This window comes from Kogia breviceps, chromosome X (assembly GCF_026419965.1).
Source record: "Kogia breviceps isolate mKogBre1 chromosome X, mKogBre1 haplotype 1, whole genome shotgun sequence".
Lineage (NCBI taxonomy): Eukaryota > Metazoa > Chordata > Mammalia > Artiodactyla > Physeteridae > Kogia > Kogia breviceps.
Genome location: NC_081330.1, coordinates 63,926,449 through 63,952,813, shown reverse-complemented (window position 1 = coordinate 63,952,813; position 26,365 = coordinate 63,926,449).

Here is a 26,365-nt window from a genome sequence, read left to right as displayed (position 1 = left end):
TGTGTGTGTGGTACGCGGGCCTCTCACTGTTGTGGACTCTCCTGTTGTGGAGCACAGGCTCCGGATGCGCAGGCTCAGCAGCCATGGCTCACGGGCCCAGCCGCTCCGCAGCACATGGGATCTTCCCGGACCGGGGCACGAACCCATGTTCCCTGCATTGGCAGGTGGACTCTCAACCACTGCGCCCCCAGGGAAGCCCTTAACAGGTTTTTGATAATTATTCAATCTCCTTACTCATTACTGGTCTGTTCATATTTCCTGATTTATTCTAATTGTATGTTTATTTATTGTGATTTATTCTTATTGTATGTTTCTAGGTATTTATTCATTTCTTATATGCTATCCAATCTGTTGGCGTATGATTGTTAATAGTAGTCTCTGATGATTCCATTTCTTGTATTAATGGTAATGTGTCCTTTTTCGTTTCTGGTTTTATTTTTTTTTTGAGTGTTCTTTCTTTTTTCTTCGTTTAGCTAAATATTCGAAAATTATGTTTATTTTTTTAAAAAACAGCTCTTGGGGGCTTCCCTGGTGGCACAGTGGTTGAAAGTCCACCTGCCAATGCAGGGAACATGGGTTCGTGCCCTGGTCTGGGAAGATCTCACATGTCACGCAGCAGCTAGGCCCGTGAGTCATGGCTGCTGATCCTGTGCGTCCAGAGCCTGTGCTCTGCAACAAGAGAGGCCACAACAGTGAGAGTCCCGTGTACCACAGAACAAAGCAAAACAAAACAAAACAACAAAAAAACAGCTCTCGGGTTTGTTATTCTTGTGTTTTTCTGGTTTCTATTTCTTTATTTTCTGCAGTGATATATATTATTCCCTTCCTTTTGCTATTTTTGGGCTTACTCTTTTTTGTTTTCTAGTTACTTGAGGTGTAAAATTAAATTGTTTACCTGAAAGCTTTCTTTTTTATATAGGAATTTATCACTGTAACCTTAGAACAGCTTTTTGTAGCCTCCCATATGTTTTGGTATGTTGTGTTTCCATTTTCATTTGTTTAAAGATATGTTAAAAATTTCCCTTATGATATGTTCTTTGACTCATTGGTTGGTTGGGAATATGTTGCTTAATTTTCACTTATTTGTAGATTTTCCATTTTTCTTCTTGTTGATTTCTAGTTTTATACCATTGTTGTTGAAAAAGAGCTGGTATGATTTCAATTTTCTCAAGTTTGCTAAGGCTTGTTTTCTGTCCTATCAAATGATCCAGCCTGGAGAATTTTCCATGTGTTGTTGAGAAAAATATGTATTCTATTTTTGTTGGAAGGAATACCATATATATTTATATTTATCAGTTAGGTTCATTTCATCTAAAATATGGCTCAATCCAATGTTTTCTTCTGATTATTTTTCTGGATGATCTATCCATTGTTAAAATTGGGTTATTGAATCCCTTTCTTTTATTGTATTGTTGTCTATTTCTCCTATCAGATATGTTTGTATTTGCTTCATATATTTAAGTGAACTGATGTTAGCTGTGTACACATTTATGATTGTTGTATCTTCTTTATGAGTTGAGAACTTTATAATTATATAATAACTTTCTTTGTCTCTTGTTACTGTTTTTTTGGCTTAACAGTCTATTTTGTCTGCTATAAGTATAGATACCCCTTCTCTGTTTTGGTTTCCACTTCATGGAATATCTTTTTTCACCTCTTTAGTTTTTGCCTATGTGTATCCTTAAAGCTGAAGTTAGTCACTTGTAGGCAACATATATATGGTCTTTTTTTTTTTTTTTTTTTTAGTAATCCAGGCATCCATTCTATGCTTCTATTTGAAGAATTTAATCCATTTACATTTAGAGTAATTAATGATATATAAGAACTTATTTCTGCCATTTTATTGTTTTCTGGCTGTTTTTTAGTTCCTTTGTTCTTTTTGTCTCTCTTGCAGTGTTCTTTTGTTAATTAGTATTATTTCACAGTGGTATGCTCTGATTCTCATGTCTTTATCTTTTTGTGAATCCACTATAGGTTAACATGAGGCACACACAAAACATCTTATAGATATGCTAATTTTATGTTCATAACAACTTAAGCTCGGTCACATGCAATAACTCTACGTTTTTACTCCCCTTTATACTTTTTAATGTGACAGGCTGCCTCTTTTTATATAGTGTATTTATTAAAAAATTAAATTGGGCTTCCCTGGTGGCACAGTGGTTGAGAACCCACCTGTTGATGCAGGGGACATGGGTTCGTGCCCTGGTCTGGGAAGATCCCACATGCCGCGGAGCGGCTGTGCCCGTGAGCCATGGCCGCTGAGCCTGCGCATCCAGAGCCTGCACTCTGCAATGGGAGAGACCACAACAGTGAGAAGCCCGTGTACCGCAAAAAACAAACCAACAAACAAAAATTAAATTAGTTATAGCTATTTTTCGTACTCTTGTCCTTTAATCTTTATATTATAGTTAATGTTTAACACACCACCATATTAGAGTTTTAGAGTTTTCTGAACTTTACTATATATTTGTCTTTATCAGTGTGCTGTATTTTTTCAGATTATTAGTAATGCTCTTTCATTTTTTATAAGGCAGGTTTAGTGGTGATGAATTCTCTCAGCCTTTGTCTGGAAAAGTCTACTTTTCCTTCATTTTTGAAAAATAACATTTAAGATATAGTATTCTTGATTGGCAATGTTTTTCTTTCATCATTTTGAATATATTATCCTACTCTCTCCTTGTTTTAAAGTTTCTGCTGAGAAATCTGTCAATAGACTAAATAGGGTTTCTTCGTAGGATAAAATCTTCTTTTCCCTTGCTGCCTTTAAGATTCTCTTTCTCTTTTATCTTTGACAGTTCTATTTTAATGTTTTTTTAGAGAATGTCTTTTTGGATTTACATAATGGTGCAGTCTATTAACTTCATAAACTTGGATGTCCAAATCTTTCCCCAGGTTTGGGAAGTTTTAAGCCATTATTTCTTTAAATAAGCTTCTGCTTATTTCTCCTTCTCTTATCCTTTTGTAACTCCAGTAATTAAAAAATATATATTAATGTTACCTTATAGATCATGTAGGTTTTCTTCACTCTTTTTCATCTTTTTTTTTTCATTTTACTCTTCAAATTGGTTTGTTTCAAAGTGTCTATCCTCTGTCACTAACACTTCTACTTACTCTGCTGTTGACACTCTCTATTGCAGTTTTTATTTCATTCATTGAATTCTTCAGCTCCAGAATTTCTGTTTGGATCTGTTAACAATTTCTATCTCTTTTTTAAATTTCTCATTTTGATCATGTATTATTTTCCTGATGTTATTGAATAGTCTCTCTGTGTTTTATTGTAGCTCATTAAATATCCTTAAGATAGCTATTTTGAATTCTTTCTTGGGTAAACCGTAAATCTCCATGTCTTTGGTTTCAGTTTCTGGAAGATTATTATGATCTTTTGGTATTGTAATATTTCCTTGATTTTTAATGTCCCTTGAAGTTTTGCATTGCTGTTCTTGAATTTGAAGTAACAGTCACCTCTAATTTTAATAACTGCTTTTGGGGTAAAAATAACTTTCATCAGTCCTGCTGTAGATCTGAGGCTTTCTCAGACTTTGTATGGATACACCTGCTCTAAGCATCTTGTCCCCTCTTGTGGCAGAATTTAGGCTTATATATCTTCCCTCTATTTTATAACACACCAGACCTCATGCTGATAGCCTCTCTTTTGTTTTCCAGAAGGTGACAGTACAGTTCAAGTTTGTGATTCCTTCATTGCCTCAAGACTGTGGCCTGCCTTCTGTGCTTTGTGTCTCTCAGGGTTTGCTCTCACCTCCACTCATAAGATTGTGCACTGGGAGCTGCTTGCAGAGTGGGGGGAGACGTGGATTTAGAATGCAATGCTCTGGGGGTACTTGTGGGTAAGTTGGGGATATCCATGGGTTAGGTTTTCCCCATGGTTCATGAATGGGCTTCCTGATGGAGTCCAGAATGCAAGTAGCAGAAACTACCTTACTTTAATGTCCTCTGGGAGTCTTATATGCTTCTCTCCCAATCTGTTTCCTCCTCTAGTCATGGAGGTCCCCACTTTTAATGCTTTGAATGCTGCAAGAGAGAAATGAGTCTCATTGGCAGCATCCTGCACATCTGGGAAGATTAGAATCTACTCACCAGCTCTCCCTTTCCCCTGCAAGATAAATCATAGGCAATCTAGTATAACCCCAAGCTGTGTCACCTTGGGGGAGAGGTAATGCTGGCAAATCATGCGTTTTCTCCTACCCACTCCAAAGCATCCAGACTTGTAATTTTTCCTCCAGAGGAGTGCTGGAACTTCTTCTCTGGAAACCTGGGCCTCCACAAATGATCTCTTGCCTGTAGGTGACAGCTCAATTTAGCATCTGCAGGTGCTCCCAGATCATGGCTGAGAGGGGCTAGGACAAGTTCCCAGTTTCTTTTAGGTTCCACAAGTTGGTACTGAAGCCTGTCTGCCTACTAGCTAATGCAGTAGTTGGTGAGACTCCACCATGTCCCATGGTGTATGGTGCTGGTTCCCACAGCTCTCACAGAGATAGTTTATTCATGACTGGATGATGAATTTTTGTTGTTGAAGGGAGGGGCAAAATCAAGGGATGTCTTATACTACCACAATGCTGAAGTCACTCCTATAATTCTTTTAATGTGATATTGAATTTGTTATTTTGTTTTTAATATTTAGGACTTTTGCATCAGTGCTTACCAGGGATATTGACCTATAATTTTCTTTTCTTGTAGTATCTTTGCCTATCTTTGGTATTATGATGAAGCTGGCCTCAAAAAATGAATTTGGAAGTGTTCTCTATTCTTCAATATTTTAGAATAGTTTAAGAAGGACCTGTGTCAATAGTTCCTTAAAAGTTTTGAACAATTCACCAGAGAGGCCATTTGTTCATAAGCATTTTGTTGTTGTTGTTGTTGGGAGGCTGATTCAATCACACTATACTTTATATGTCTGTTTAAATTTTCTATTTCTCCATGATTCAGTCTTTGTAGTCTGTATATTTCTAAGAAGTTATCCATTTCATTTAAAGTTCTCAAATTTGTTGGCATACAATTGTTCTCAGTATTGATTTATGACCCTTTTTATTTCTGTGATATCAGTTGTCATTTATTCTATTTCTGGTTTCATCTATTTGAGACGTTTCCATGTTTTTTTCTTTCTTTGTAGTCTAAGTATATTGGAGGCATGTTCCAATTATCTTTCTCCTTCTCTATGGAGAAGGATCATATTCTGTATCTTCTCTCAAACATGTAGAGCAGTGCCAGGCATAGCAAGCCTCCGACAACTTTTACTTTGTTCTTTTCTTTATTTTTTTAAATTTACAGAACTAATCTTTTTAAACATCTTTATTGGAGTAAAATTGCTTTACAATGTTGTGTTAGTTTCTGCTGTATACCAAAGTGAATCAGATATGTGTATACATATATCCCCATATACCCTCCCTCTTGCATCTCCCTCCAACACCCCTATCCCACCCCTTTAAGGGGACACAAAGCACCGAGCTGATCTCCCAGTTTAATGCAGCTGCTTCCCACTAGCTACCTATTTTACATTTGGTAGTGTATATGTGTCAATGCTACTCTCACTTCGTCCCAGTTTACACTTCCCATCCCTGTGTCCTCAAGTCCATTCTCTACATCTGCATCTTTATTCCTGTCCTTCCCCTAGGTTCATTAGAACCACTGTTTTTTTCTTTAGAAGCCATATATATGTGTTAGCACACAGTATTTTTGTTTCTCTTTCTGACTTACTTCACTCCGCATGACAGACTCCAGGTCCAGCCACCTCACTACAAATAACTCAGTTTCATTTCTTTTTATGGCAGAGTAATATTACATTGTATATATGTGCCATGTCTTCTTTATCCATTCATCTGTTGATGGACACTTAGGTTGCTTCCATGTCCTAGCTATTATAAATAGTGTTGCAATGAACAGTGTGGTACACAATTTTTTGAATTATGAATTTCTCAGGGTATATGCTCAGTAGTGGGATTGCTGGGTCATATGATAGTTCTATTTTTAGTTTTTTAAGGAACCTCCATACAGTTCTCCATAGTGGCTGTATCAATTTATGTTCCCACCAACAGTGCAAGAGGGTTGCCTTTTCTCCACACCCTCTCCAGCATTTATTGTTTGTAGATTTTTTGATGATGGCCATTCTGACTGGTGTGAGGTGATACCTTATATTAGTCTTAATTTATATTTCTCTAATGATTAGTGATGTTGTGTTTGTGGGCAATGTGTATATCTTCTTTGGAGAAATGTCCATTTATGTCTTCTGCTCATTTTTGGATTGGGTTGTTTGTTTTTCTGATATTGAGGTGCATGAGCTGCTTGTATATTTTGGAGATAAATCTTTTGTCAGTTGCTTCATTTACAAATACTTTCTGCCATTCTGAGGGTTGTCTTTAGATCTCATTTATGGATTACTTTGCGGTGCAAAAGTTTTTAAGTTTCATTAGCTCCCATTTGTTAATTTTTCTTTTTATTTCCATCTCTCTAGGATGTGTGTCAAAAATGATCTTGCTGTGATTTATGTCATAGAGTGTTCTGCCTATGTTTTCCTCTAAAAGTTTTATAGTGTCTTTAAGGTCTTTAACCCATTTTGAGTTTATTTTTGTGTGTGGTGTTAGGAAGTGTTCTAATTTCATTCTTTTATATGTAGCTGTCCAGTTTTCCCAGCACTATTTATTGAAGAGGCTGCCTTTTCTCCATTGTATATTCTTCCCTCCTTTATCAAAGATAAGGTGACCATATGTACGTGGGTTTATCTCTGGGCTTTGTATCCTGTTCCATTGATCTATATTTCTGTTTTTGTGCAAGTACCATACTGTCTTGATTACTGTAGCTTTGTAGTATAGTCTGAACTCAGGGAGTCCGATTCCTCCAGTTCCATTTCTCTTTTTCAAGATTGCTTTGGCTATTTAGGACTTTTGGGTTTCCATCAAGTTGTGAAATTTTTTGTTCTACTTCTGTGAAAAATGGCCTTGGTAGTTTGATAGGGATTGCATTGAATCTGTAGATTGCTTTGGGTAGTATAGTCATTTTCACAATGTGGATGCTTCAAATCCCAGAACACTGTATATATCTACATCTGCTTTTATCATCTTTAATTTCTTTGATCAGTGTCTTATCCTTTTCTGCATATAGGACTTTTGTCTCCTTAGGTAGGTTTATCCCTAGGTTTTTTATTCATTTTTTGCAATGGCAAATCAGAGGATTTCCTTATTTCTCTTTCAGATTTCTCATCTTTACTGTAAAGGGATGCAAGAGACTTGTGAATTAATTTTTTATCCTTCTACTTTACCATATGCATTGATTAAGTTCTATTAGTTTTCTGGTAGCATCTTTAGGATTCCCTATGTATAGTATCATGTCATCTGCAAACAGAGACAGCTTTACTTCTTCTTTTCCAGTTTGGCTTCCTTTATTTCTTTTCCTTCTATGATTACTCTGGCTAAAACTTCCAAAACTATGATGAATAATATTGGGGAGAGTGGGCATCCTTGTCTTATTCCTGATTTTAGTAAAATGTTTTCAATTTTTCACCACAGAGAACAATGTTGGCTGTGGGTTTTTCATATATGACCTTTACTATGTTGAGGTAAGTTCCCTCTGTGCTTACTTTCTGGAGAGTTATTATCATAAATGGGTGTTGAATTTTGTCAAATGCTTGTTCTGCATCTACTGAGATTATCATACGGTTTTTACCCTTCAGTTTGTTAATACGGTGTATCACATTGATTGATTTGTGTATACTGAAGTCTCCTTGCATTCCTGGGATGAACCCCACTTGATCATGTTGTATGATCCTTTCAAAGTGGTGTTGGATTCTGTTTGCTAGCATTTTGTCAAGGATTTTTGCCTCTATGTTCATTCTTGATACTGGCCTGTAGTTTTCTTTCTTTGTGGCATCTTTGTCTGGTTTTGGTATCAGGGTGATGGTGGCCTTGTAGAATGAGTTTGGGAGTGTTCCTCCCTCTGCTATATTTTGGAAGAGTTTGAGAAGGATAGGTGTTAGCTCTTCTCTAAATGTTTGATGCTTTTCTCCTGTGAAGCCATCTGGCCTTGGGCTTTTGTTTGTTGGAAGATTTTTAATCACAGTTTCAATTTCAGTGCTTGTCATTGGTCTGTTTATATTATCTATTTCTTCCTGGTTCAGTCACATAAAGTTGTGCTTTTATAAGAATTTGTCCATTTCTTCCTGGTTGTCCATTTTATTGGCATATAGTTGGTTGTAGTAATCTCTCATGATCCTTTGTATTTTTGCAGTGTCAGTTGTTACTTCTTTTAAATTTCTCATTCTGTTGATTTGAGTGTTCTCCCTTCTTTTTCTTGATGAGTCTGGCTAATGGTTTATCAATTTTGTTCATCTTCTCAAAAAAACATCTTTCAGTTTCATTGATCTTTGCTACTGTTTCCTTCATTACTTTTTCATTTATTTCTGATCTGATCTTTATTATTTCCTTCCTTCTGCTAACTTTGAGGGTTTTTTGTTCTTCTTTCTCTAACTGCTTTAGGTGTAATGTTAGGTTTTTTATTTGAGAATTTTCTTGTTTCTTGAGTTAGGGCTGTATTGTTATAAACTTTCCTCTTAGAACTGCTTTTGTTGCATCCCATAAGTTTTGTGTCATTGTGCTTTCATTGTAATTTTTTCTAGGTAATTTTTGATTTCCTCTTTGATTTCTTCAGTGATCTCTTGGTTATTTAGTAGTGTATTGTTTACCCTCCATGTGTTTGTATTTTTTACAGTTTTTTTTCTGTTATTTTTATCTAGTCTCATAGCTTTGTGGTCAGAAAAGATGCTTGATATGGTTTCAATTTTCCTAAGTTTTCCAAGGCTTGATTTGTGACTCAAGATATGATCTATACAGCAGAATGTTCCGAGATCATTTGAGAAGAAAATTCATTCTGTTGTTTTTGGATGGGGTGTCCTATAAATATCAATTAAGCCCATCTTGTTTAATGTGTCATTTAAAGCTTGTGTTTCCTTATTTATTTCGGTTTGGATGACTTGTCCATTGGTGAAAGTGGGGTGTAAAAGTCCCCTACCATTACTGTGTTACTGTCAATTTCCCCTTTTATGGCTGTTAGCATTTTCCTTATGTATTTAGGTGCTCCTATGTTGGGTGCATCAATATTTACCATTGTTATATCTTCTTGGATTGCTCCCTTAATCGTTATGTAGTGTCCTTCTTTGTCTCTTATAACAGTCTTTATTTTAAAGTTTATTTTTTTCTGACATGAGTTTTGCTACTCCAGCTTTGTTTTGATTTCCATTTGCATGGAATGTCTTTTTCCATCACCTCACTTTCAGTCTGTATTTTTCTCTAGGTCTGAAGTGGGTTTCTTGTAGACAGCATATATATGTGTCTTGTCTTTGCATCCATTCAGCCAGTCTATGTCTTTTGGTGGGAGCATTTAATGTATTTACATTTAAGGTAATTATCAATATGAATGTTCCTATTACCATTTACTTAATTATTTTGCATTTATTCTTGTAGGTCTTTTCCTTCTCTTGTGTTTCTTGCCTAGAGAAGTTCCTTTAGCATTTGTTGTAAAGCTGGTTTGGTGGTGCTGAACTCTCTCAGCTTTTGCTTGCCTGTAAAGCTTTTAATTTCTCCATCAAATCTGAATGAGATCCTTGCTGGTAGAGTAATCTTGGTTCTAGGTTTTTTGCCTTTATCACTTTAAATATGTTCTTCCACTCCCTTCTGGCTTGCAGAGCTTCTGCTGAAAGATCAGATGTTAACCTTATGGGGATTGCCTTGTGTGTTATTTGTTGTTTTTCCCTTGCTGCTTTTAATGTATTTTCTTTGTATTTTCTTTTTGACAGTTTGATTAATATGTGTCTTGACATTTTTCTACTTGGATTTATCCTGTATGGGACTCTCTGTGCTTCTTGGACTTGATTGACTATTTCCTTTCCTATTTTAGGGAATTTTTCAACTATAATCTCTTCTAATATTTTCTCAGTACCTTTCTTTTTCTCTTCTTCTTCTGGGATCCCTATAATTCGAATGTAGGTGCCTTTAATGTTATCACAGAGGTCTCTGAGACTGTCCTCAGTTCTTTTCATTTTTTTTTTTTTTTTTTTTTACTCTGCTCTGCAGTAGTGATTTCCACTATTTTATCTTTCAGGTCACTTATGCGTCCTTCTGCCTCAGTTATTCTGCTACTGATCCCGTCTAGAGTATTTTTCATTTCATTTATTGTGCTGTTTATCATTGCTTGTTTGCTATTTAGTTTTTCTAGGTCTCTGTTAAATGTTTCTTGCATTTTCTCTATTCTATTTCCAAGATTTTTGATCATCTTTACTGCCATTATTCTGAATTCCTTTTCATGTAGACTATTTCCTCTCATTTCTTACATCAGGTGGATTTTTATCTTACTCCTTCACCTACTGTGTGTTTTTCTGTCTTCTCATTTTGCTTATCTTACTGTGTTGGGGTCTCCTTTTTGCAGGCTGCAGGATCATAGTTACGGTTGTTTCTTGTCTCTCCCCAGTGGCTAAAGTTGGTTCAGTGGGTTGTGTTGGCTTCTTGGTGGATGGGACTATTGCCTGTATCCTGGGGGATGAGACTGGATCCTGTCTTTCTGGTGGGCTGGTCCACATCTGGTGGTGTGTTTTGGGGTGTCTGTGGCCTTATTATGATTTTAGGCAGCCTCTCTGCTAATTGGTTGCTTTTTTTTTTCCTCTGTTGCTAGTTGTTTGTCATAGGGTGTCCAGCACTGTAGCTTGCTGATCTTTGAGTGAAGCTGGGTGTTGGTGTTAAGATGGAGATCTTTGGGAGATTTTCACCATTTGATATTATGTGGAGCTGGAATGTCTCTTGTGGTCCAGTGTCCTGAAGTTGGCTCTCCCACCTCACAGGCACAGCACTGATTCCTGGCTGGATCACCCAGAGACTTTCATCTACATGGCTCAGAATAAAAGGGAGAAATAGTAGAAAGAAAGAAAGAGGATGAAATAAAATAAGATAAAATAAAGTTATTAAAATAAAAATAATTATTAAAAATAAATAAATAAATAAATAAAAATAATTATTAAGATAAAAAAATTAAGAAAAAGAACTTTTAAAAATGGATGGAGAGAATCCTGGGTCAAATGGTGAAAGCAAAGTTATACAGACAAAATCTCACACAGAAACATACACATACACACTCACAAAAAGAGGAAAAAGGGAAAAAATGATAAATCTTGCTCTCAAAGTCCACCTCTTCAATTTGAGATGATTCACTGTCTATTCTGGTTCTCCACAGAAGCAGGTTACATCAAGTTGATTGTGGAGATTTAATACACTGATTCTGAGGCTGCTGGGAGAAATTTCCCTTTCTCTTCTTTGTTCGCACATCTCCGGGGGTTCAGCTTTGGATTTGGCCCCGCCTCTGTGTCTAGGTCACCGGAGGGCCTCTGTTCTTCGCTCAGACAGGACTGGCTTAAAGAGGTAGCTGATTCAGTGGCTCTGGCTCACTCAGGCTGGGGGGAGGGAGGGCTACCGATGTGGGGTGAGCCTGTGGTGGCAGAGACCGGCGTGATGTTGCAGCAGCCTGAGGAATGCCATGCGTTCTCCTGGGGAAGTTGTCCCTGGATCACAGTACCCTGGAAGTGGTGGGTTGCATATGCTCCTGGGAGGGGTGTTGTGGATAGTGACCTGTGCTCACACACAGGCTTCTTTGTGATGGCAGCAGTGACCTTAGTATCTCCTGCCCGTCTCTGTGGTCCACGCTGATAGCTGCAGCTCATGCCCATTTCTGGAGCTCCTTTAAGCTGAGCTCTTAATCCCCTCTTCTTATGCACCAGGAAACAAAGAGGGAAGAAAATGTCTCTTGCCTCTTCGGCAGCTCCAGAATTTTTCCCGGACTCCCTCCTGGCTAGCCATGGTGCATTAACCCCTTCAGGCTGTGTTCGTGCCACCAGTCCTCTCCCTGCAATCCGACCAAAGCCCAAACCTCAGCTCCCAACCCACGCCCATCCTGACAGGTGAGCAGTCAATCCTCTTGGGCTGGTGCGTCCTGGTCTGCACCAATCTTCTCTGCAGGAATCTCTCCACTCTGCCTTCCACACACCTGTTTCTGCGATTTCCTCCTTGGCTGTGAGTCTTCCCCCCTTTGCCACCTGCAGTTTCCGCCCATGAAGGGGCCTCTAGTGTGTGGAAACCTTTCCTCCTTCATAGCTCCCTCCCACTGGTACAGGTTCCATCCCTATTCTTTTGTCTCTGTTTATTCTTTTTTTTTTTTTTTTTTTGCCCTACCCAGGTACGTGGGGAGTTTCTTGCCTTTTGAGACGTCTGAGGTCTTCTGCCAGTGTTCAGTGGGTATTCTGTAGGAGTTGTTCCACGTGTAGATGTATTTCTGATGTATCTGTGTCAAGGAAGTTGATCTCTGCATTTTACTCGTCCGCCATCTTCCCAGCTGTCTCCTCAGTTTCTTTTTGGTGTTTTATGATTGCTAATAAGTTGATTTAAAAAAAATTACTCTAGGGATAGGAATTTTATTTTCAAAAGTATGCCTTTTCTTTCTACCTACACAAAGAAATAGTGTATGTATTTGATGGGACCAAGATATTTGAAGATGGAATAGTTTTTTTCTATAGATGTTTAATAGAGAAATGCAAAACTCAACAGCTCCCAATGAGATTAAAGTATTTTTCAAGCCTATATAATGCAAAAAAAAACTTAGCAATAAGTGATATTTGCTCAAGACTAAATGTAAGATTGGAAATCATAAAACTGCTAGAAGGGAACATAGAACACTCACATAAATCATAGCAACATTTTTGGGGGATCAAACTCCTAAGTTAAATGAAATAAAAGCAAAGATAAACCCCTGAGATCTAATTAAACTTAAAAACTTTTGCACAGCAAAGGAAACCATCAATAAAATGAAGAGACATCTAACAGAATGAGAGAAAATATTTGCAAATGTTATGACTTACAAGGGTTTAACATACGAAATATATAAACAGCTCATATAACTGAATATTTAAAAAATGGAAAAATGGGCAGAAGACCTAAATAGACATTTGTCCAGAGAAGACATACAGATGGCCAATAGGTACATGAAAAGATGCTCAACATCACTAATTATTAGAGAAATACAAATCAAATCCGCAATGACATATCAACTCACACCTGTCAGAATGGCTATCATCAAAAAGTCTACAAATAACCAATGTTGGAGAAGATGTAGAGAAAAGGGAACTCTCATACACTGTTGGTAGGAATGAAAATTGGTGCAGCCACTATGGAAAACAGTATGGAGGTCCTAAAAAATCTAAAAATAGAACTACCATGTGCTCCAGCAATTCCACTTCTTGGTATTTATCCAGAAAAAATGAAAAGTCTATTTTGAAAAGATATCTGCCCTTCAGTGTTCATAGCAACACAATTTACAATGGCCAAGACATGCAAACAATCCAAGTATTCATCAGCAGGCATTGAGTTAAGAAAAGTGGTATACATATTCAAGGGATTATTACTCAGCCATGAAAAAGAATGAAATCCTGCCACTTGCAGCAATGTGGATGGACCTAGAGAATATTATGCTTAGCGAAATAAGTCAGACTGAGAAGAACAAGTACTGTATGGTATCACTTACATGTGGAATCTAAAAATAATTAAAATGAATGTATATGCAAAACAGAAACAGACTCATAGAATATAGAAAACAAACTTGTGGTTACCAAAGGGGAGAAGAAAGGGGTTAGGGACAAATTAGGGGTATAGAGTTAAGAGAGATACAAACTACTTGTATAAAATAGATAAGCAACAAGTATATATTGTATAGGACAGGGAATTATAGCCATTATCTTTTACTAATTTATAATGGAGTATAATCTTCAAAAACACTGAATCACTCTACTGAACATGTGAAACTATGATATTGTAAATCAACTATATTTAAATTAAAAACACAATAAGTGATATTTGAGTGTTTATAGTACCATATAATAAACTATTTGATAACATTCTGGAAACTGAAATCTCAGTTATTCATGTTTTGGCAGAGGATACTCTCAAGAATGGTAAGATAATGAATTAAAAACTTTCACATTACAATTGTAATTCCATTTCTCATATTACAAACTGGAAATAGGTTTCTTTATAGCTATAGAAAAGAATCTAGCTGTTATTTGTTGGTGGCACCTCAAGTATTTTATCTTCACACATACCACTGTGTTTACAGTAAGATAGTGAAACTGTAGTGGAAAATCTCTAACTATTTAAAAATTTATATGACACATAAAAATCATAATAATAACAGTGCCAAATTTTGACTGAAATTGGACATATTGCATATAGAAAATGAAGCATACCTAACCTTTTCTGTCTTATAAATTTAGGAAAACAGTTTTAAAATCAGTACTTAAGATTAAATAAGAAAATAATCAGTAATTAATCAATGTAAGGAACATTTATTTTTAACCAATGTTGCATTAGATATTCGGATTTAGCGTCAATATTTAAAACTGATCTTTGATAATTTTTCAAAAGTCAACACAAAACACACAAGTTAAATAGTTTTCAATTATGTTAATGTTGTAAAGAAAAAAAAAGTTCTATCAAGATCAGTAACCACATATAATTCAGCTTTACATTTGGATAATTGTATTATTTCTTACTTGGAAGATAATGTCAATAACAAAATGGTAATATTTTCTTTATTATTATGTAAAAGTGATAATAAATTTAGAAAGTTTTTTCTCAAAAGTATGTCAGATAACCTGATTGACCTGAAGTAGTAAAAATGATATTTTATGATATGGTTGCTTAGTAACCATACATTACACAGGTAATTTTGCATTTAATCTCAAGAAATCATCTACTCGCAATATGTTGGTATCTAATTAGACAAGATCTTTTCCCATGTTTCTTTAAATATTGATAGCATCTTCTTTCACATGAGGGATCCTCATGCAATATTAACAATTTTGAAGATATATAAAAATTGAGGGAAGTTATGGGTTGTAAAATGAATTTTGACAAAAGGTAGCTATCCCCTTTGCAGTGGTATAAATGAGAACCTGAATGTGTAATTCATAGTTCATGTGAGTGCTTAACTTCCTAAATATTTAGTGGTTAAAATAACGGTTACTATTTTAACTTTAACAGCAAACATAATTCTTGGCTTCCAAAACTGGAGAAAAGTCAGATCTATATAATTCTTCACATAGTACCAGTTACATACTCTGCATTTCCTTATTTTAGTTATCAGCTATTTGTCACCAATACAACTTATTTTTATAAAGGCTAATGGACAACTTTCATGTGACAGCATATGGTCACCTACACAAGATTCGAGTCCACAGTTGATTTATGAACCTTTGTACCAATAAGTAAATTAGCTTTACACAGGGCTACTTAAAGCTTGAAGATACCCTTGAGACTAAAGTCAAAGAAAATTTTCATAGCAGTCTTTTCCTTTAACACTGATAGTATGTTCTTCTCAAAACTTAAGTGTAAAGTCTCATCCCAACTTGCTTTCTTGTCTTGGTATAATAGTAGGGACTTTGCCAAAAGAAAAATACTTGGATTCTCTTTTCTTTGTGTGGCTTTCCCAGCTGCCTTTCACTCAGTTAAAAATAATGCTTTCAGCCACCTAGCCTGAAGGTTTTGGGGAGGGTTGCATTCTTTTATTTATAAGCTATGAGGGATCAGGCCAGGTAGAAAGCCCTGCAAGGCAGTTGACAAAGTCCATCTTCCTGGGACAGCCTCTCCAAGTCCCTTCCCCTGCCACTCCTATCCTGGCCACCTGTCCAAATCCTTCTTGTTTCTCTGAGCCCTGACAACATTCCTTGAACCATATATCACATTTTGCTTGTGTATGAGAGTAATAACCCCAGCTACAATTAACTTCCCTAATGTTAAGGACCAGGTCTTAATATAATATTTTATTCTCCATAAAATATCACACAGTACTTAACAAATAGTGTATTCAAAGATCTATGTCTTCTCTCAGCTAATAATATTATCACTTAATAATATATCCTATATTATTTTTATTTGACTCATATGTCAATATCTTATGTTCCTTATTAACAATAGGTTATTTAAGGGCAATGCTTCTTTTTTATATCCAGAGGTCTCACACAGGACTATTTACAAAGAGAGTATTAAAAAATGGATTCTTTACTTACAAGGTACTAGGAATTAGATACTTGCTGTGTGTTATATCTTAACAACAAACTTATGTTAGTACTATTATTACCATTTTAAAGGTGAAAAAAAAAGTTTAGAGACCTGTTCAAAGTCATAAGCTATTAAATAAAATAACAAGTTTAAACACAAGCTAATCATAACAGTTAACACAAAAATATACTGCCACTCACTTTTCCACCTTCTTCAAAACAATGGGATCTCTGATCCCACTGGCTTTCTATAAAGTCTCCTTTCCTAATTGTGCCTAAAATCTAATTAAATATATCATAATTTCCAGCATTCCTTGGTGCCTGTCTAGTCCAATTATTGCACCAACCAGTAGTAAGAGCATGATATTCATGACAAGAGAAAATGTAATCTTTTTATTTTATTTTGAAATTTTTCAATTGTATATCTTTCGTACGAAGGAGTGCTTATAGCCTCTCTGTTGAGTCTTCAAGACTAGTCTGTAAGTGCTGTGTTTAATATTACATTTTGTTGAGGGAAATGCACACTCTTCTTGTTTAATAGTATTTGTTCTAAATATTTTAATAATCACAATAATGTGTAATCTTCACTCCAGGTAGCCGCTATTTCCATTATATATATCACTAACTCAACTTACATGGAAGAGAGAAGCTGATAACATATTTTTTCTCTGTCAATTTTCTAGAGTTATTTTGTGAAATTGATATGTGTGTATGTGTATGAGTGTGTGTGTGTGTGTGTGTGTGTGTGTGTGTGTGTGTGTGGTAGAGATTTGTGGAATGAGGCTTTTTTTGTGTGTGGGGGAGGGAAACCTTGGAGCAAGTCTGTGGATAGCCCAATAGTTTAATTGAATCAAGTAATTTGCTTTTAATAGCTCTTCTCCCACAGACCAGTGAAACCTAGAACAGTCACAAAAGATGTTAACTTTAGTCTTAAAATAGTGCCTTCTCTTGAGACCCACATGCTGTGCCTTAGCAATTGGTCATTTCAGTGCTTCTTTAACATATAATTTGTAGCAATAAATTTACCAGTTCTAACATGAAGATTGGAATTGCTGCTTGCATAGCAGGAATTATTAGCGCTATTGGCATTATCCTGTTTCTTGTAGAATTTGGGACAGAATATTGGTTACTTGCAACAGAAACTTGTGAAAGTTTTGACTCTACCAATGGAACTTTGGACATTGAAGAAGAGGTAAACATAACTCTAATGAATGTATTCTTTAAAAATCATTGAATTTCAAGTAATTGCACATAAAGAAAATTTGTGTTTTAAAATTGACATGCTAGCACTGTAAGATGATTCTTTGGGTTTTAATTTTAATAGATTTTCTTTTTAAACTTTGTAAATATTTTTGAGGATTGCTTTGTAGATTGGAGACATGGAACACAGAATTATTCTCATTGGAAAACTCGTATATTAAGTGAGAAGTATGACAGAGAGCTTGAGTGCATATTGTTGCAAGTTTATATATCAAGAATGTTATTCTTACACTAAAAGCTAATAATCTTGATTATTAGTTTGAAAAATGTTCTCTTTGTTGTGATTTTGTTTTTAGCTATTTTCCCAATGATAACTAAGGGTTGGATTTGCCAAATATATATATGTTAACAGTTGGACCATCAAAGCTAAAGTGGAGACTTCTGAGGAACTATAAAAGGAAATATTTCTAACCAATCATTAAATAAACTTGAACTATTATGTTTGTCTAGACAAGCTCTCATGAAGAAAAAATACTTTTTTTTCAGGGCTGCTGAAAGTTGCATTGGTTTTGTTATAACTTTAGTCCGATAAGAAATTTGTATTTTATGGAAAAGTTCACTTATGAACGAAAATCTTTTTTTCAAACTTCAATGTCAAGAAACTCAAATATAATCATGTTCTTGCAATGGCTTCTTATGAAAAAAATGTATTTAGCCTCTGAGATCATTCTCCAGTAAAGAAGAAAAGTCATTGCTCCTCTTAATGAGTCAGTACCACAGAGCTAGCTGGCAGCCTAAACCAAACTTCTTTGGATTGTTCTATATGAGGATTGTGGAAAAGCTAAAATCTTGGTTTTCAGAAAATTCGGAGGTTGGCTAAAGTTTTCTCTCATGACATCATTCTTTGTTTTGTATTATAGTGGATATACCCTTATTACAATATTTTACAATGAATTTCTGTGTCTTAGAGACATTTTTGCCAGTCAAACTAGTGCAAATAAGCAACATAATTGATGTTACCTGTGGACCTCAACACATTGGCTGTGATGATGGAAAAAGGCCGTGCTATAATTGTTAAGCAAAAGTTATAGTGCAATGGTTCTCTATAAGTTATTGTCTAGGGAGACATATAAAATAAATATATAACCTTTAAGGATAATAAAGTTTTTAAGCTATAATATTTATGTATTAGTGGGACAATCGTTTAACTGATATTATCCTTCTGAGAGCACTAATCCCTCAGTCACACTGCACACAATCAACAGACTATCTCTAAGGTCATGCTATAATTCAAGAAGATGTAAAATTTATGCTCTCCATTTAAATTGCTATTGATTAGGTGGTCAGTCAACTAAAGATATGTATTGAGCCTACTCTAGGCCTAATGCTGTGCATCTAAATTTTAAATCTTATTTTCAAAAATTTTATTTAAAACTTTTTATTATGAAAATATTCAAACATACAAAATAATAGATGAAATAGTTTAATGATCATTTAACTACCTACCACCAGACATAAAAATATCAACATTTTCCCATTCTTTTGATTTTTTAGCAATATAAATCTTCCCTACTCAAATTAAAGTCCACATACCAGCAGCAATGGCATCACTTGGGAGCTTTTTGAAAATGCAGAATTTTAGGCTCCATCCTGATGTAATAAATCAGAATATACATGTTAAGAAGACCTCTAGTTAATTTGTGTGCTTATTAAAATTTGAGAGGCATTGATAGAAAGCAAATGTCAGACAGCACTTCCTGTAATGCACTTTCTACACTGCAGATAAATAACACTCAGTATGTTGTAGAGTTCTGTGTAAAATTAGATTTCATTTGCACAGCAAGAATTTTAAAGGCTAAAAAAAAATTATTCATAGTATGATGAAGGTGTGAGAGACCATGAGGAAATGTACTTCATAGAACATCACAAAGGCTTCTTCTGGAGGTGTTGGTTTTTTGGAGATGATCCACAAACTTCAGTTTGGAGATACTGGTTTAGTGAGTATGAGATATTATTACGTGATATTTTAAAGCTATAGCCTCGTGTGATATATCACATTAACAAATTGAAGAATATAAACCATATGATCATCTCAATAGATGCAGAAAAATGTTTTGACAAAATTCAACACCCATTTATGATAAAAACTCTCCAGAAAGTGGGCATAGAGAGAACCTACCTCAACAAAATAAAGGCCATATATGACAAACCTACTGCTAAAATGATACTCAACAGTAAAAAGCTTAAAGTATTTCCTCTAAGATCAGGAACAAGTCAAGGATGTCCACCCTCACCACTTTTATTCAACATAGCTTTGGAAGTCCTAGCCATGGCAATCAGAGAAGAAAAATAAATAAAAGAATCCAAATTGGAAAAGAAGTAAAACAGCCACTGTTTGCAGATGACATGATACTATACATAGAAAATCCTAAATATGCTACCAGAAAACTACTAGAGCTCATCAATGAATTTGGTAAAGTTGCAGGATACAAATTAATATACAGAAATCTGTTGCCTTTCTAAACACTAACAACAAAGGTCAGAAAGATAAATTAAAGAAACTATCCCATTTACCATTGTATCAAAAAGAATAAAATACCTAGGGATAAACATACCTAAGGAGACAAAAGACCTGTACTCTACAAAATATAAATGCTGATGAAAGAAATCAAAGATGGCACAAACAGAAGGATATACCATCTTCTTGGATTGTAAGATTCAATGGTGTCAAAATGACTATACTACCCAAGGCAATCTACAGATTTAATACAATCCCTATCAAATTAAGAATGGCATTTTTCACAGAACTAGAACAAAAAATCTTAAAATTTTTATGGAAATACAAAAGAGCCAGAATAGTCAAAGCAATCCTGCGAAAGAAACATGGAGCTGGAGGAATCAGGCTCCCTGACTTCAGACTATATTATGAAGCTACAGTCATCAAAACAGTATGGTGCTGGCACAGAAACAGAAATATAGATCAATGAAACAGGATAGAAAGCCTAGAAATAAACCGTAGCACTTATAGTCAATTAATCTATGACAATGGAGGAAAGAATAAACAATGGAGAAAAGACAGACACTTCAATAAGTGGAGCTGGGAAAACTGGAGATCTACATGTAAAAGAATGAAATTAGAACATTCTCTAACACCACACACAAAAATAAACTCAAAAAAAAAAAAAAAATCTCAAAATTGATTAAAGACCTAAGAGTAAGACCAGACACTATAAAACTCCTAGAGGAAAACAGGCAGAATACACTTTGTCATAAATTGCAGCAATATTGTTTAGGATACACTTCCTAGAGTAATGAAAATAAAAACAAAAATTTAAAAAATGGGACCTGATTAAACTTAAAAGCTTTTGCACAGCAACGGAAACCATAAACAAACAAAAAGACAACCTACACAATGGGCTAAAATATTTCCAAAAGATGCGACCACCAAGACGTTAATCTCCAAAATATACAAAGGGCTCATGCAGATCAATTAAAAAAAACCTCAATCAGAAAATGGGCAGAAGATCTAAACAGACATTTTTCCAAAGAAGACATACAGATGGTCAAAAAACACATGAAAAAATGCTCCACATTGCTAATCATTAGAGAAATGCAAACCAAAACTATAGGGACTTCCCTGGCAATCCCATGCTTAAGACTTCGCCTTCCAATGCAGGAGGTGCAAATTCGATCCCTGGTCAGGGAGCTAAGATCACAAATGCCTTGAGGCCAAAAAGCCAAAATATAAAGCAGAAGCAGTATTGTAACAAATTCAATAAAGACTTTAAAAATAGTCCACATCAAAAAAAAATCTTAAAAAATAAAAGTCAAAACTACAATGACATTTCAGTGCTGTTTACAATAGCCAAGACATGGAAGCAAACTAAATGTCCATTGAAAGAAAACAGATGAAGGAGATATGGCACATATATACAATGGAATGTTACTCAGCCATTAAACAGAAGGAAATAATGCCATTTGCAGCAACCTGGATGGACCTGGAGATTATCATACTAAGTGAAGTGAGTCAGACAGAGAAAGACAAATATCACTTTATATCACTTATATGTAGAGTGTAAGAGAAAAATAATGATACAAACAAACTTATTTACAAAATAGAAACAGACTCACAGACTTAGGGAACGAACTTATGGTTACCAGAGAGGAAAGGTGGGGTGGAGGGATAGATTTGGAGTTTGGGGTTGACATGTACACAGTGCTATATTTAAAATAGATAACCAACAAGGTTTACTGCATAGCACAAGAACCTCTGCTCAATACTCTGTAATAACCTAAATGGGAAAAGAATTTGAAAAATAATAGATACATGTAGATGTATAACCAAATCATTTTGCTGTACACCCGAAACTAAAAACATTGTTAATCAACTATACTTCAATATAAAATAAAAATTTTAAAACGTGTTCAAAAATAGGTTATTAGAGTTTGGGGAATTTAAAGGCAAAGTATTTCACTAATCAACAGACACAGCAACTTAGATATTTAAATATTTAAGAACAATTTTGTCATTATTGTGTATTGATATAATATGCTTATATATAACATTGGTTAAGTTTTATTATGTGAAATGTTTATATATATAATTTTACATCATGGAAATATCAAGCATATCCACATTAAACATAATATAATAATAATAATAATAATAATAAACTGCAATGAGGTGTCACCCCACATTGGTCAGAATGGCCATCATCAAAAAGCCTACAAATAGTAAAAGCTGGAGAGGGTAGGAGAAAAAAGAACCATCGTACACTGCTGGGGGGAATGTAAATGAGTACAACCACTATGGGAACAGTATACAGGTTCTCTAAAAAACGTACAATAGAGCTACCATATGATGCAGCAATTCCACTCCTGGGCATTGCTGGATCATATCTCCAGAGAAAGCCATAATTTGAAAAGATACATGCACCCCAATGTTCATGGCATCACTCTTTACAATAGCCAAGACATGGAACTAATCTAAATGTCCATCAATAGATGAAGGGATAAAGAAGATGTAGCATATATATATATATATATATATATATATATATATATATATATATATGATGGAATATTACTCAGCCATAAAAAGAATAAAATAATGTAATTTGAAGCAATATTGATGGACCTAGAGACTATCATACTAAGTGAAGTAAGTCACACAAAGACAAATATCATATGATATCACTTAAATATTGAACTTAAAAAAATGATACAAATGAACTTATTTACAAAAGACAAACTGACTCACAGACTTCGAAAATAAACTTATGGTTGTCAAAGGGGAAATGTGGGAGCTTGAGGGATAAATTAGGAGTTTGGGATCAACATATACACACTACTGTATAAAAATAGATAATCAGCAAAGATCTACTGTATAACACAGGGAACACTACACAGTATTCTAATAACCTATATGATAAAAGAATGTGAAAAACAATAGACATATATATATGTGTAACTGAATCACTTTGCTGTATACCTGAAATGAACACAATATTGTAAATCAACTATACTCCAATATTTAAAAAATAAATAAATTTTAAAAAGATATAGCCTCAGCTTCAACAATAATATATTTTACAGTAGTTGAAGGGGATACATATTAGGAATATGTCTTTAATATTAAAAGCCCAAGATTGGAGGGCAATATTTTCTCTATTAATTTGTTTTGCCTTGAAGGCAGCTGTTCATCTGAAACCATCTGAGAAAGATCCTACTTAAGTCAGAAATAAAATCATCCATGTACTTTTTCCAAGATTACATAGTTACCTTAGTAGGCTACCTATTGCATTTCTATATCATCAAAAGTTGCTAATGTGGAATTACAGTAACATAAAATTGGCAATATAAAGCTTCCAAATTTAGGGTTTTCATTTAATATTTTTAAAACCATTGTGTCTGGATACTACTGATGTAAAAAATGGCTGTACATATTTAATCTATGAAGCTTAGTAGCTTGGAGATAAGTATACACTCATGAAAGCATCAGCACATTCTATACTGTAAAAATATTCATCCCCTCCAAAAATTTCCTTCTGACCTTTTAATTTTTTAATTAAAAATCATTGCAGTAACATTGGTTTAAAACATTATATAAGTTTAATGTGTGCAACATTATATTTCAGTTTCTGTATACACTATAACATGCTCACCGCCATAAGTTTAATTGCAATCCTTCACCATAAAGTTATCACCTTTTCCTATTTCAGCCCCCCCACAGCTCCCTTCCCCTCTGGTAAACACCACTCTTCTCTTTCTCATTTGTTTTTCCTTGGTTATTTTACTTTTTAATTAAAAAAAAAAAATTCCATATGCAACTGAAATCATAGAGAAATTGTCTTTCTCTGTCTGAATTATTTCACTTTAGCATAATACCCTCTAGGTTTATTCATGTTGTTGCAAATGACAAGATTAATCTTTTTTATGGCTGAGTAGTATTTCATGGCATATACCCCTTTTTGACATCTTTGTTGGAGTACAATTGATTTGCAATGTTGTGTTAGTTTCTGCTGTATAACGAAGTGAATCAGCTATATGTATAAATATATCCCAATATGCCCTCCTTCTTGTGTCTCCCTCCCATATTCCCTATCCCACCCGTCTAGGTGGTCACAAAGCAGAGTTGATCTACCTGTGCTATGCAGCTGCTTCCCACTAGCTATTGATTTTACATTTGGGAGTGTATATATGTCAATGCCACTCGCTCACTTCATATCAGCTTACACTTCCCCATCCCTGTGCCCTCAAGTCCATTATCTACATCTGCATCTTTATTCCTCTCCTGCCCCTAGGTTCTTAAGAACCTGGTTTTGTTTTTAAGCTTCCATATATTTGTGCTAGCATACAGTATTTGTTTTCTCCTTCTGACTTCCTTCACTCTGTATGACAGACTCTAGTACCATCCACCTCACTACAAAAACTCAATTTTGTTTTTTTTTTGCCTGAGTAATATTTCATTGTATATATGTGCCACATCTTCTTTATCCATTCATCTGTTGATGGACACTTAGGTTGTTTCCATGTCCTGGCTATTGTAAATAGAGCTGCAATGAACATTTTGGTACATGGCTCTTTTTGAATTATGGTTTTCTCAGGGTATATGCCCAGTAGTGGGATTGCTGGGTCATATGGTAGTTCTATTTTTAGTTTTTTCAGGAACCTCCACACTGTTCTCCATTGGGACTGTATCAATTTACATTCCCACAAACAGTGCAAGAGGGTTCTCTTTTCCCCATACACTCTCCAGCATTTATACTTTGTAGATTTTTTGATGATGGCCATTCTGACTGGTGTGAGGTGATACCACATTGTAGTTTTGATTTGCATTTCTCTAATGATTAGTGTTGTTGAGCATCCTTTCATGTGTCCATTGGCAACCTGTATATCTTCTTTGGAGAAATGTCTCTTTAGAAATTCTGCCTAATTTTGGATTGGATTTTTTCTTTTTTTTTTATATTGAGCTGTATGTGCTGCTTGTGTATTTTGGAGATTAATCCTTTGTCAGTTGTCCATTTGCAAATATTTTCTCCCATTCTGAGGATTGTCTTTTCATCTTGTTTATGGTTTCCTTTGCTGTGCAAAAGCTTTTAAGTTTCATTAAGTCCCATTTGTTAATTTTGGTTTTTATTTCCATTTCTCTAGGAGGTGGGTCAAAAAGGATCTTGCTGTGATTTATGTCATAGAGTGTTCTGCCTATGTTTTCCTCTAAGAGTTTTATAGTGTTTGACCTTATATTTAGGTCTTTAATCCATTTTGCATTTATTTTTGTGTGTGTTGTTAGGGAGGGTTCTAATATTATTCTTTTACATGTATCTGTCCTGTTTGCCCAGCACTACTTATTGAAAAGGATAACTTTTCTCCATTGTATATTCTTTCCTCCTTTATCAAGGATAAGGTGACCATATGTGTGTTGGTTTATTTCTGGGGTTTCTATCCTGTTCCATTGATCTATATTTCTGCTTTTGTGTTGGTACCATACTGTCTTGATTACTGTATCTTTGTAGTATAGTTGGAAATCAAGGAGCCTGATTCCTCCAATTCTGTTTTTCTTTCTCAAGATTGTTTTGGCTATTCAGGATCTTTTTTGTTTCTACACAAATTGTTAAAATTTTTGTTCTAGTTTTGTGAAAAATGCAATTGGAAGTTTGATAGGGATTGCATTGAATCTATAGATTGCCTTGGTTAGTATAGTCATTTTCACAATGTTGATTTTTCCAATCCAAGAATATGGTATATCTCTCCATCTGTTTGTATGATGTTTAATTAATTTCATCAGAGTCTTATAGTTTTCTGCATGCAGGTTTTTTGTCTCCGTAGGTAGGTTTATTCCTAAGTATCCTATCCTTTTTGTTGAAATGGTAAATTGGAGTGTTTCCTTAAATTCTCTTTCATATTTTTCATCATTAGTGTATAGGAATGCAAGAGATATCTGTGAATTAATTTTGTATCCTGCAACTTTACCAAATTTATTGATTAGCTCTGTAGTTTTCTAGGAGCATCCTTCAGGTTCTCTATGTATAATATCATGTCTTCTGCAAACAGTGTCAGTTTTTTTCTTCTTTTCTGATTTGGATTCCTTTTATTTCTTTTTCTTCTCTGATTGCTGTGGCTACAATTTCCAAAACTATGTTGAACAATAGTGTTGAGAGTGGGCATCCTTGTCCTCTTCCTGATCTTAGTGGAAATGGCTTCAGTTTTTCAACATTGAGAATGATGTGGGCTGTGGGTTTGTCATATATGGCCTTTATAATGTTGAGGTAAATTCCCTCTATGCCTACTTTCTGGAGAGTTTTTATCATAAGTCAGTGCTGAATTTTGTCCAAAACTTTTTCTGCATCTCTTGAGATTATCATATGGTTTTTATCCTTCAATTTGTTAATATGGTTTATCACACTGACTGATTTGTGTATATTGAAGAATCCTTTTATTCCTGGGATAAACCCTGCTTGGTCATTGTTTATGAACCTTTTAACGAGCTTTTGGATTCTGTTTCCTAGTATTGTATTGAGGATTTTTGCATCTAAGTTCATCAGTGATATTCATCTGTAGTTTTCTTTT